The sequence below is a fragment of the Tenrec ecaudatus genome, chromosome 11 (assembly GCF_050624435.1).
Source record: "Tenrec ecaudatus isolate mTenEca1 chromosome 11, mTenEca1.hap1, whole genome shotgun sequence".
NCBI classification, from domain to species: Eukaryota; Metazoa; Chordata; class Mammalia; order Afrosoricida; family Tenrecidae; genus Tenrec; species Tenrec ecaudatus.
In genome coordinates this window covers 39226655-39239494 of record NC_134540.1, presented here as the reverse complement: position 1 = coordinate 39239494, position 12840 = coordinate 39226655, and positions in this window count along the sequence as shown.

The window sequence follows — 12840 nt, the reverse complement described above, 5'->3', positions numbered from 1 at the left end:
AAAATTATTTCCTTTATGTTAAGGTAGTTTAAAGATTTATTCTTAATTTTTCTAAGAGGCCTTTATTTACCTATTCATATAGTACTTTATTCTTTTTTGTCATTGGACAACTCCTTTCAAAGACACCCCCCTTTCAATTTTATAATAGCAACAATTTAATAGTCTTAATATGAGTTAGTCTTTCAACATAGGTAAGAGTAGTAAAATGAGAATACTCTAAAAATATTGTTTTGAGTTCACATGTAGTTGACTAGATTGAAGTGAGTTACAGCCAAAGTCAACAATACTCCATGACCCACTGTAAGTCCACTCACAGGAATCGTGGAAGAAGGGTCTGAGAATCTAGTGAAAGATCAGATATAGTAAATCCTATGAGACACAGTTCTAATCTACTCATAAGGTTAGCATGAATCAGAATTGGCTTGATAAAAACTGGTTCAAATGGTTACAAGGCACGTAACTCAATGCAGAAGTTCATAGTGAGTTTCAACTCAGACCATTGCTGTTAAAGCACTGCGTTCACATAAGGAAGGGCACAATGACGATTCTGTATAGAATTCTTGCCTTAAATGCCAGGAACCTGGGCTTATTTCTTGCCTGATGCATTTAGACCTAAATGGAACCTCTAGGCATGGCATGTGATAACTTAGTAAGAATAATTACTCATGGCCAATCCGCTTGTCTGGCAATAACTCTGCACACTGGCTTAGACCTGCTCACAGAGGATACAACAGACACACTGAGGCTTCGGTTTAGGATGTGTGATTCAGAAGAGGGCATGTAACAAGGGATATAGTAGCTAATTCCAATGGATCTTGACTCAAAGCATAGAATATCAGAAAGGTGTGTGCTTGTGTTTCATTGAGTATGCAAAGGCGTTCAGCTGTGCAGAACATAGTAAACTGTGGATAACCCTGAGAAGAACGGGATTCCAGAACACTTCATTGTATTCATTTGGGATTTTGACATGACATGGATCAAGAGGCAGTGGTGCGAACAGAGAAGGGAATGCTGCATGATTTAAAAATCAGGGAAGGTGTACATCAAGGCTGTATCCTCTCACTATATTTGTTTCTACTGTGTGCTGAGCAAATCATCAGAGAAGATGGATTATATGAAGAAGGATGTTACATCAAGTTTGGAGGAAAGCTTATTAACAATCTGTGATATGCACATGACACAATCTTGCTTGCTGAATGTGATGAAGGCTTGAAGCACTGGCTGATGACGATCAAGGATTCTAGCCTTCAGTACAAATGACAAGGCAGTGTAAGGAAGACCAAAATTCTCACAACCGAGGGGAAACATCATAATAAACAGAGAAAAGAGGAAGGCTGTCAAGGATTTCATTTGGCTGGAATACACAGTCAGTGGTCACAAAAGCAGCAGTCAAGAAAGCAGTGCACATGTGTTAGAAATGTGGATGGAAACATGCACAAGTGTGCTTAATAAAGCTGAATGATGGATTGTCATAAGATTTGTAAGATCCCCCCAATAAAATGATTAATTAAAAATTCAGCCCCCAAGCCCCCCATCCATTGCATTGCATAAATTTGCTGCCTAAGACTTCTTCATCGTATTGAAAAACAAGGAACTTACTATGAGGACAGTGGTGAAGTAAGCCCTCACAGCTCTGACCGCCTTGTAAGCATGGAAAGCTGAGCATTGAATGAAGAAGACTGAAGAGGAATCAGTGCAGTTAAATAGTACAGCTGACAGTGTTGTCACTCATCTCCTCTCTTGCTGTGGCTTGATTTTTGGTGCATATTGTTATCTCTACAGATCTATCTAGATAAGATAAGCTGGGCGAATAGTCTGGAGGAGAAAAGAACGCGACCAATGGTGTCGGGAGACACAGGAGAGGGGGAGGCGGGAGTAAGGGGGTGGTGCTGACCAACCCAGGTACAGGGGAGCAACAGTGATCCAAAAGCAGTGGCAAGGAGGGTCTGAGAGTCCAGGTAGGGATTCAGCAAGGGCAATGTAACTGAGAGAAATTACTGAAACCCAAATGAAGGCTGAGCATGATAGTGGGACAAGAGGAAAGTAAAAGTAAAAGCAAACAGGAAAGAACTAGGCGACAAAGGGTAGTTATAGAGGTCTAAAGACTAGAATGTACATATGTAAATGTATTTATATAAGAGTGTGGGAAAACAGATCTACATGCATATATTTATAGGTTTAGTATTAAGGCAGCAGATGGACATTGGGCCTCCACTCAAGCACTTACTCAATGCAAGAACACGTTGTTCTAGTAAATTGGCATTCCAGGATGCACACCTTCCCGACATGATTGCTGAAAAAAAAAAATGTGTGCATAAGCAATCTTAGTGAAGAAAGCTGATCGTGCCCAGCCCAAAGACATAGCTTCTGCGGTCTTAAAGGCTTGAAGATAAACAAGCAGCCATCTAGCTGAGAAACATCAAAGCCCACATGGAAGAAGCACACCAGCCTGTGTGACCACGAGGTGTAGAAGGGACCAGACTTTGTGAATGTTACCAGGATAAACTCATGCTCCTTAGAAGCAGAGATGAAGACACTTCGTATAATATACATTGGATCTGATATCAGGAGAGACGAGTCTTGAAAAAGGACGTCGTCATTCATGGAAAGCAATGGGACAGTGAAAATAGAAGACCCTTGACATAGTCGATTGACCCCTGGCTGCCACATTAGGCTCAAATCTAATAAAGATTGTGAGGATGTGTTTATTTCTGTTACTCATAGATTCTCTGTGACTTGGAACCTACTGGGAAACACCTAACAAGAACACACTTCTATGATTTCCATTCCTCCATCTATAAGCATTGTTATTATAGATTTATCTAACTAGTCATAGATTTTGCAAAATTCTTCTCAAGAATTTTCCTCCTGTTATGAGTTCCATTTCACTGAGGTAAAATGTTCCTAAAAATTAAGAAACTCTGTTGAAATATTCATAATCTGGAGAAAACTGCTGCTGGGGAGAAGTAAAACCTTCTGCTGTGCTATATACGTAATGAGTAGATAAAGTATCAAATTAAAACAATGTTAGCAGTTTGTTATAGCTGAGCAATCACTGAATGAAAAAAGGTTTCCTTTTCAATGAACATTAAAGACATAACCTGAAGCTGATAAGCACAAGACTGCGTGAGATCCAATATCAAATTTCAAAGGTTTTCTCTGGTCACAGAAAAGATTTTTTTTAACATATTCATTTGCTTCTTTGTTCATCAACAATGTAATCGTAAAAAGGAATATTGCACATAACACTAGTCTGTTCTGTTATATCATATCATAATTAAAAGATATTAGTTTTGTCTACTAATGTATTGAATGTTACTTTGTGATTTCTATTCACCATTAACTTTACAATATTCTGAACAGCATGAGGAACATGGTGTACACTTAGTAAAGAATTATTAAATATATTTAATACATATAAAATTTAGTATTAATTATAAAATACCTATGTTTAATATATTTTTTTAGATTATATGAATGGTAGTGACAAAAGCGTTTCACAAAAGTTTATTTGAATTAAACTACAACATTATCAGTTAATTAATGGAAGACTTAAATTTTTTTTCTGAGTACTATTTCATCTTAGAAAAAAATTATTGATACAGGGTCAAATATGCTTGCAGTGCATATAGGCAACAATTGCATGATTAAAAGTGTCATTGTATTAGGGCCATAATGATAGCTCTGAGGGAAGCACGTTAGGAGCTTAGTAAATTAGTCTTTTTCATATATTGATATTTAGGAACTGGGCTTACAAAGTCTTTTTTGTTATAAATAACCACAGGGGCACATTTTATTAGCTATAATAAAAATGCACTGAAATACTGCGCAAGAATTTTATGAAGAGCCATTTTGTTTCCTCTCCCCAATCTGCCCTTTCCCTGGTATGGTCTGTCCTCAGGACACCTCCTGAGTGACACCACTGCACAGCAAGGCGCTCCCAGGAAGCGCTCTGTACACTCACAGATCCCACTCAAATGCCAGTCAGGGGCAAGAAGAGATATTAACAGATAATCATTGCAGAGGCTCATGAAAGGAGACTTGACCTCAACTTGAAGGGCAATGAAACTTTTTTTTCCGAATAAAATAATAATGGATCCAGATCCTTAAGGATTTATAAACAATGCCCACATGCTAAAATCTGAATATATATATACCCCTAATAAATGGGTGAATGTGTAAAATTACTGAGATGGTTGGTTGACTATGTTTTATTTGCCTTTGCCTTTGCCTTCAGGTAATTTAGCACAGTAATCATGACATTGTCCCTAAAGAAAATAATGGAAAGGAAGGCTGGAAGAGCAAGCAGAGGTGAATGTGGTTGTAAAAGCCAGGTGGCATAGTAAACATATCATTCTTATTTAGAATTTTTAGAATATATGGGGTTTTATTTAGAAAATACAGTCTTTTGTTTAGGTTGGCAAAAAAAATCTGGATAAAGTATGCTTACTTTACCTGATATTTATACATTCAATTTGTTTCTGATTGTTAGTGATAAATATTTTCCATGATATTACTTCACCCTGTATATCTTTTTATGGCTATTTTCTGGCAGGCAATATATATACATGTTATCATATTTATTTTGTGTCGAGTCTGATGATTTTTCTCACCTTAATTAAAATATTTTCATTTTGTGATATGGTTAGGCTTGAATATATCATCTTGTACTTTATTGTATTTTGGTTCCAATTTTTCATGGTCCCTTAATTCTTTTCTAAATTTTTGATTTTATGGAAATTATTTGGACTCTCATTTCTCTTATCTATTACTTCTGAAATTCACCTCTTCAATTATTTTGGTATATTTTTCTGGAATTGTAAACTCACATTTTAGCTTATATTCTATCTTAAATTAGTACCTTAATTAGAACCTTAATTTCACTGTTGGATCAGTGCAGGCCTTAATAGCGCCAGCTACTCTTCTGGAGAAAGGTGAAGTTGTCTTTCACATTAAATATTTTCAGTCTCAGTCATCCTATACAGGGTTTCTATGAGTCAAGATGAACTCGATAGCAGGGGGTTATGTGTAGCATGTGCTCCACACAACATGAGGATTCCATTTTCCTTTTCCTAATATTCCATTACTCTCATACATTTTCAATGAATGTTATAAACTTTATATTGTGCTCCAATTCATTTTTTTCTTTACATTGTCAAGTACTTTTAAATAAATTTTAAATTCAGGGAAATATATTTATATATATATTTTATTTCCAGATTATTCATCCTTCTTCTAGATCTTAGTTCTTATTTGCAATTGCTTTCCTTTTACATGAAGTGATTATTTAATGACTCCTTGTAGCAGCATTTCCATGCTGGTGACAGGTTCTCTCAGGAATCACTTGCCTGAGATACTGTTCATTTTACATTTGTTTTTGTTGACTAGCAGATGTGCTCAAAAATCTTTCCACACCGAATAGCACGGTTTCTCCCAGCCTGTGAACCCCATGAATCCTTCATGTGATATTCTTGTAGTCCGGCCTTTTCTGGTCCTTGTCTTGAGATTTGCCTCATGGTGCCCCATTCTCTGTATGTGGAGTTTAGAGTTAAGCTGGAAGCACAAAGAGGTCTGGAGCTGTTACACGGGTACACTGCCAGTTAAACTCCAAGACCTTGTTTCCCTTGACAACCATACATTTATCCTCAGGTCCACCAGGCTGCCAGGCTCAGACTGGTTTTCCTTCTTTGTGGGCAGGCAATGCGAGAAAAATAGCCCAGCTGAAACACACACACACACACACACACACACACACACACACACTATCCAAGGGGATTTTATGGTTCACCTCAACTTGAGACTCTTCTGACTAATTCAAGTATTTGAAAGGGGTCATTGAATATGCTTTGTTTACTTTTCTTGTCACTACAAAAAGAAAGTCGGTTCATTACCAGTAACAGAGCTATCCTATGGGCAACTAAACCCAGCCTGCTAGAACCGCACGGTTGCTATGTCCAAGGACGTTTTTGCAGCCACTGTCTCGACCATCCGCCTTTTCACTATCATTTTCCAGGGATCGATTCCCCTCCCCCAGATCACACACACGAAGTACAAGAGATGAAGTCCTGCCATCCTTGCTTCTAGGAAGGAGCCTGGCTGTACTTTTTCCAAACAGCTTTGTTTGCTCTTTGAACAAGAACACAGTACTTTCAATATTCTTAGTCAGAGCCGCAGTTGAAGCCCATTGATTCTTCTTCAATCTTCCTTATCAATGTCCAACTTTCACCTGCAGATGAGTGATTGAAATATGATGCCTTCGGCCAGACTCATCACAGTTCTCAAATAATACTCTTACTTTTCACACCTTGAAATTATACCCAATGCAATGTATCACTTGATGTCTTGACTGCTGCTCAAGTGAGCACTGATTGTGCATCCAAGCAAGATTAAATTCTTCCCAATTTCAAATTGTTCTCTATTATCATAATTTATCAAATTTTATCAAATGTTTCTCTATTTCTCATAATCCATTTGCAAGGATTTTTTGTCATCTTCACATTGAGTTGTAGCACATGCTTCAGACTGCACATCTTGATCTTTATCATCAAGGGCTTGATGTTCTCAGAGCTTCCAGCAATCAAGCTCGCATCATCTGCATATTCACGGTTTTTAACCGCCCTTCCTCTGATCCTGACGCCACATTTTCTTCCGATCGCCGTAGCTCATTAGTTGCTCAGCATATGGAGCGAACAAGTATGGAGTGAGGAGTTGTTTTTGTTAGATGCCATCCAGTTGTCTCCACCCCATCCCAACCCGTTGTGCACAATGGAACAAAACTGCCTCATCCTGTGCCATCTTCAAATTGTTCCTATGCTTGGGGCCATGTTTGGAAAGAGTTTGTCACTCTATCTCCTTCAGGGTCTTCCTCTTTTTCACTGCACCCATTTTATCAAAACAATGTCCTGCTCCAGGAACTAGTCTCTTCTGACAACATGTCAATAAAATGCAAGACAAAGTCTCTCCATCTTTGCCTCTAAGGTGCACGCTGGCCGTATTTTTTCCAAGACAAATCAGTTTGTCCTTTTCAGTCCATGGAAATGTCAATATTCTTGGCCAGCACCACAATTCACATGCATCGATTCTTCTTTGGTTTTTTTAATTCAAGGCTCAATGGTGAGGTATGATAGGATTTAAAATAAGGAAGATGGCACCTTTATGGATGTTCAACCTTGTCGTACCCCCTTGTTCTATTCCTACTGTCTCTTGAGCCACGTACAAGTGTTGCATGCATACAGTGTAATGCTCTCGAATCCCATGCTTTGCAAGACTATCCACAGATTGCTACAGTCCACACAATGCAATGCAGCATCAGCAGAATGGAAGGAAACCTCTGTCTGATGTTCTCTGATTTCAGCCTGTGGCACTGTGCCCTGTAACAATAACAGGCAGCTCACCCTCCCGCACGGTCAGGAGTGGGTGCCCTGTAACAGTAACAGGCAGGTCACCCACCGGTCAGAAATGGAAAATTTTTAAATTGCAGCCTAAAACAGGTGTAGCCCAGCCCAGGATGTTTACGCTCCAAGAAGCAGCCTAGCCTACCTACAGTATCGTTTGGCAGACCACTGGGGACAAACTGACCTTAAATGTAGAATTTACTTTGTTAAACTTAAAAACTGTTTTGTTTCACTTTTCTGAGAATGCTTTGCCATTTTCAGACAAGAACTTGCCTTCCCCCTCCCCTTGCTTGGCAAGACGCCCCACAAGGATGTATAATAACTTCCCTTTGAAGCTGTTCGGGGCTCTCGCCTTACAGACTGAGCCTGCCTCAGTTGCTGGTGCGGGCCCAGATTCGAATCTGTCTGAATAAAGCTTTACTGTTTCCATCTCTGTTTCAGTGAGTGGTCTAGGTGAGGGTCTCGCTCACTAACACAGCTAAGCAATGACAACACAGCTCCCTGTTAATGTAATACTGCAACTGTTTTTGGTTGATCTTCAGCAAAATGTTATTTGTATGTACATCAATAATATTGTTCTCTAATTTGCACAGGTGTACAAAGTGAATTTCTTCCGGTCCATTGACAAGGTAGCTGGCTTCCCAATTTCTTAGCATACACAAGTGAGTGTTTCCAGTACTTCTTCAGCTTGTTGAAGCATTTCATTTAATATTCCCTCAATCCCAAGAGCTTTGTTTTGGATTAATGGCCTCAGTGCATCTTGGATATCTTCCTTCCATACCATAGGTTCTTAATCTTATTCTACTTTATGTCCAGTCATTATATTTTAGTTACATATTTTTCTACTCTTTGAGGATGGAACTCAGTCTTTCATTTCTGAACTGGTACTATTTGGAGAAGGACTTATGATACTGTCTGGATCTCTATAACTGAAAACTCAAAACTATATCTGTAACCCATTATATATTTTTTATTTTAAGTGTATATATTTATATAGATGCTTTTAAAGTTATTCACATACTTAATTGAATTCTTAAGAGAGTTTTTTTTCCTTCTAAATACTCAAAACACCAGCCATGGGATGTTTGGAATGGGACCTCTTTACTTATTCATTACTGATACCTTTTGTAATATGAGTTATTTGTTTCTGACTAGCTGTCTCTATTCTGTCTGATCAGCATTTGACTCAACTGCCACCCTGTCAGTGGGAGGGCTTACTGTTCAAGTGTTTGCTGAGGCACAAGTAATATGGTCCAGTTAGGTCCTCAGTGAAAATGAATTCCAGTATAGGGCAGAGAAAATGGACACTCTGAAAATGTCCCTGCTAGTCTTAACATATCCATGATATCAATTACCATGTTACATATTACATTTTGGATTGCGTGTGTTCACACATGCTTTTGAGTGGGCTACATGTTCACCGTGATTCTGTACTTAGTTTCCATTCCACCATGAGAGGCCACTAGTTACCAAACTGTAATCCATTGTAGTCAATTTTCCAATACCACTTTGGTAAATCTGGACATAATGCCTAGTAGATGTCTTGGTGTGACTACTTTCCCATCTTTTTCATTTAAACATATCTGCGCATTTAAATATAGGAGCCCGATGTGTAATGCTTACTCACTGGACTGTTAACCACAAGGGCAACAATTTGAAGTATCCATCCATCAACGGAAGAGTAACATGTCGGCTTCCATAAGAATCACCAACTCCCATTGTTTGCATAGAGTGTCCAGTCATTTAAGGATTGCTTCCATAAAAGTTGATTATCCATGTATTGTGATTTTAGTTTAGCCTACACTTGTTTAATCTCTCTTTCTTGACAGTATTTTGAAATCAGTACCATTAACTAATCAATGATACTATAAACCAATGGGCCTTATAGTCCAGGGAGATGATTGATAATATTCTCTCCAATAAAATAACAAGAATGTCTCTCAATGGAAACAGAGGCAGACAAAACACAGATTTAGGAATGGATCTGGGGCTCACACATGAGCCTAGCTCCCATTTAAGAAAAATTAGTTCTTACATAATGGCCCTGCTCAATACTTGCCCTCTTAAAGAAACACAGAAGACGTGGATACTATAACAAACGATAGTGAAGAAAGTGGATGATGCCCGTCAGAAAGGATAGTGTGGGGGAAATTAAAAGCTTGTTTCCAAACAAGCAGCCATCTAAGTGTGACGTCAACTAAACCCCTAGGGAAAAAACACACCAACATCTGTGATCCAGGGATTCTAAATTGTATAATCCAAATTCAAAGGTGGGAAGAGTATATGAGCTTAAATTGTGAGCCTCTGGTATGCAAAAGGCTATGGATGACAGTGGAATCCGAAAATACTCTTGCACGATCTACACAGGGGCTAAGCCTCTGAGGATCTCCCTCTAACCATAATTGAGGGATAGGAAAAACCTGGTTATCAGACAAAGCATATAGGAGATAACTATAGTAGATTAACTATAACTATAGTAGATTAACTATAGTATGATAGTAAATTAACTATAGTATTAACTGTAGTATGAAAACACTGACTGGAATGTTTAAAACCTACATAGTTGACCTTCCTTGGATATACTTTGTGTTTGATCTGGTTTTTAATATTTTCTGCTTTTCTTCTATATTGGGGTTTTTCTCTGTTGTACTTTGTCATTGCTAGTTATAGCTTTCTTGAATTTACATGAAATAGTTCCTATGTTGTCCATACATGAAATCCATGATAGGTGACTCTATAGAGATGAGCATTGGAGTGCAGGCTGTTGAGAGATCCAACAGGGGAGAGAGAGCAGAGCGAGTGGGAGCTGGAGTCCAGGAGTTCAAGAAGGAAGACAATGTTTTGAAACTGACTGTGGTGCTGGTTGTGTAACACGGCTTGGTGTAATTGAACCACGGAATGGTGTACTGTCTCGATTAGTTCTGAATAAAATAGTTTGGGGAAAAGTTGTCGTCTGGTTAGAGTCACAGGTGCAATTCTACCTTGCATGGTGGGGTAGCCATGATATAAAAACAACTCAGTGGGAACTGAGGAGAGAGAAAGATCTTTGAATTATTTCCATCTTTTCCAGTTAGTCCTGAAAAAAAAAATAAATCAAAGGACTTCAAACCTTCTAATCACATTTTCTAAAATCATTTAGTTTACTTTATTTTTCTCATCCTGGAATTATCATCATTTTTCTTCACGAGTATCACTTTAAGTGATTCCTATTTGTTGTAATAGATGCAGGAAATAGTATCAGAATGGACTATGTGAAATGGTGTACACTTACATGTACAGTATACAATTGAGTATAAGCCAGCCCGAATGCCAGCCAAGGCACCTAATGTTACCACAAAACTGCATTAAAAATGTGCTTAAAAAATGTATACATGAGTATAAGTGGTAAATTATATCCTGACTTAATCAAAGTTCAATTGTAACAAATTACATAGACTTTCTATCTCACAGAATCATTAATGAAAACCCCTTAAATCTACTGAGAAGCAGTAGATTCAAAACCCCTTAAATCTACTGAGAATCAGTAGGATATGAGGGTTTTATATAAGTTTAACAATTGGAGTCTTCACCATATAGTGAACTTTCAATAAATGTCAGAATGCATGCCTCTCTTGTAATTGTCGCTCAGTAATAAACCTTAAAGTATTTCCAAGTGACTGGGTTTTTAAGAGGAACATAATAAATATCATGTTGACCATATCTGTGGGCATTTAATATTTGCTAGTATAATCAAGAACCCTTGGAAAACATTAAAGCATCCTTCTAAAACATACATAGGCCAATGTTTCCATTTTTTAGTGAATGGATTTCTATATGAACAATTCATCGCCTCTATTTTAGTAGCATCCTGTTTGTGCATATGGTTCATATACTGGATTAAAATGCAAGTATTTTTAGTGTGGGTGACATTAGTTTGATGTATTTTTTCAACTGTTTTTCAGGGACTTGTCTTTCTGCTAAGGTTTGTCTCTTTTAGATACATATTGATGGATCCTGTTACTTACTTGTCCATTCTACTCTTTTCTGAAGAGATTAGTTTCAAGTTATATCGAGAAATCTACTTTACTTCTTCATTGGGAAAATCTGCAACCATATTATATCCTCTGTAATCATCTTTGTTAACATAAAAGGAGTAGGACACCAGATAAAGGCTGGTGTTCTATTTTAAGTCTTAATGGTTTGTTTTACTTTGGATACTTCTGTTTTGGGGCTGACTTCTGGATGATGTGTCCTGTACGTTAATCTCAGTTAATCTCACTAATTCCTTTTAGTGTTGTCTGCAAGGGTGGTCTGAACATCTGACATGCCTTGACTTTGTTTATCTGGAAATGTCAAGATTTTTCCTACACCTTTGAAAGACAGTTTTGCTGGATATATGATTCTTGTTTGACAATTTTCTGTTTTCCCTTCTGAGTTTCATACCTGTCATCCCATTGCCTTTTTGCATGCACGCGTTCTACTGAAAAACTAGAGCCCAAGTATCTCTGTTCTCTTTCATATGTAAGTTTGCATTTTTCCTCAGATACTTTCAAAATCCTTTGCCTGTGTTTGAGTCTGGAAAGTTGGGTTTTGATATGTGTATATGTTGGAGTCTATAATGTCTGTGGCTCACTCAGTATCTTGAATACATATAAGAGAAGTGTTCTTCCCAAAGCTCTTCAGAGAATTTTCTTTCTTTCTTTGCCTCTGCTCTTCTAGAATTCCAATCACAATTATTTACTTTGATGGTGAATGACGTAATTCTTAGGTTTTCTTCATTTTTTCTGATTATTTTAAGAAGTAATGAGGCTTTTATCTTCAAGCTAATTCAGTTTCCCATTTTTTTTACATTTTACTTATTTGACTTTTCCATGAATTGCTTATTTTTAAAATTTTAGTATTAATCTTCTGGATTTCTATTTGCTGTTTCTGTATAGTTCCTAATTTTTATTTATTTTTTCATGATCGTTTCATAATGTTTTCCTGAATTCTTATAAAATATTTTGTTTTCTTTAATTTGTAGTTTACTGTATCTATCTCAAAATAATAAATGCAGTGAAATATGATTTTTTTAAAAAATTCTTAACTGTTTCTGGTAGTTACATGATGTCCTATCAACTTGTGAAGGGCCGGAGTCTAGCTTGTTAATCAGGTCGCAGCTTGATGACCTCTTTGGAGGCACTAAGGAGATAAACAGCTCACTGGAGGACAGACAAGCTCTCTGCTTTTACTTTTTCCCTGCAAGACATTCCTGTTGACAAGACACATGGAGCTATGCTACAGCCCTTGTGCTGGAGGAGTCTCATGGAGACCCCTGCCAGTGTGAGATGCCTCTACTGCCATCGCATCCATAAGACTTTCCACCTACTGGCCTGTGATCTTCCTGTGTTCAGTGTCATTGCCCGTGTTGCATGAGTCTGAAGAGGATTTTATAGACTGGTGTGGGACATATGGGCTAATATCAAAC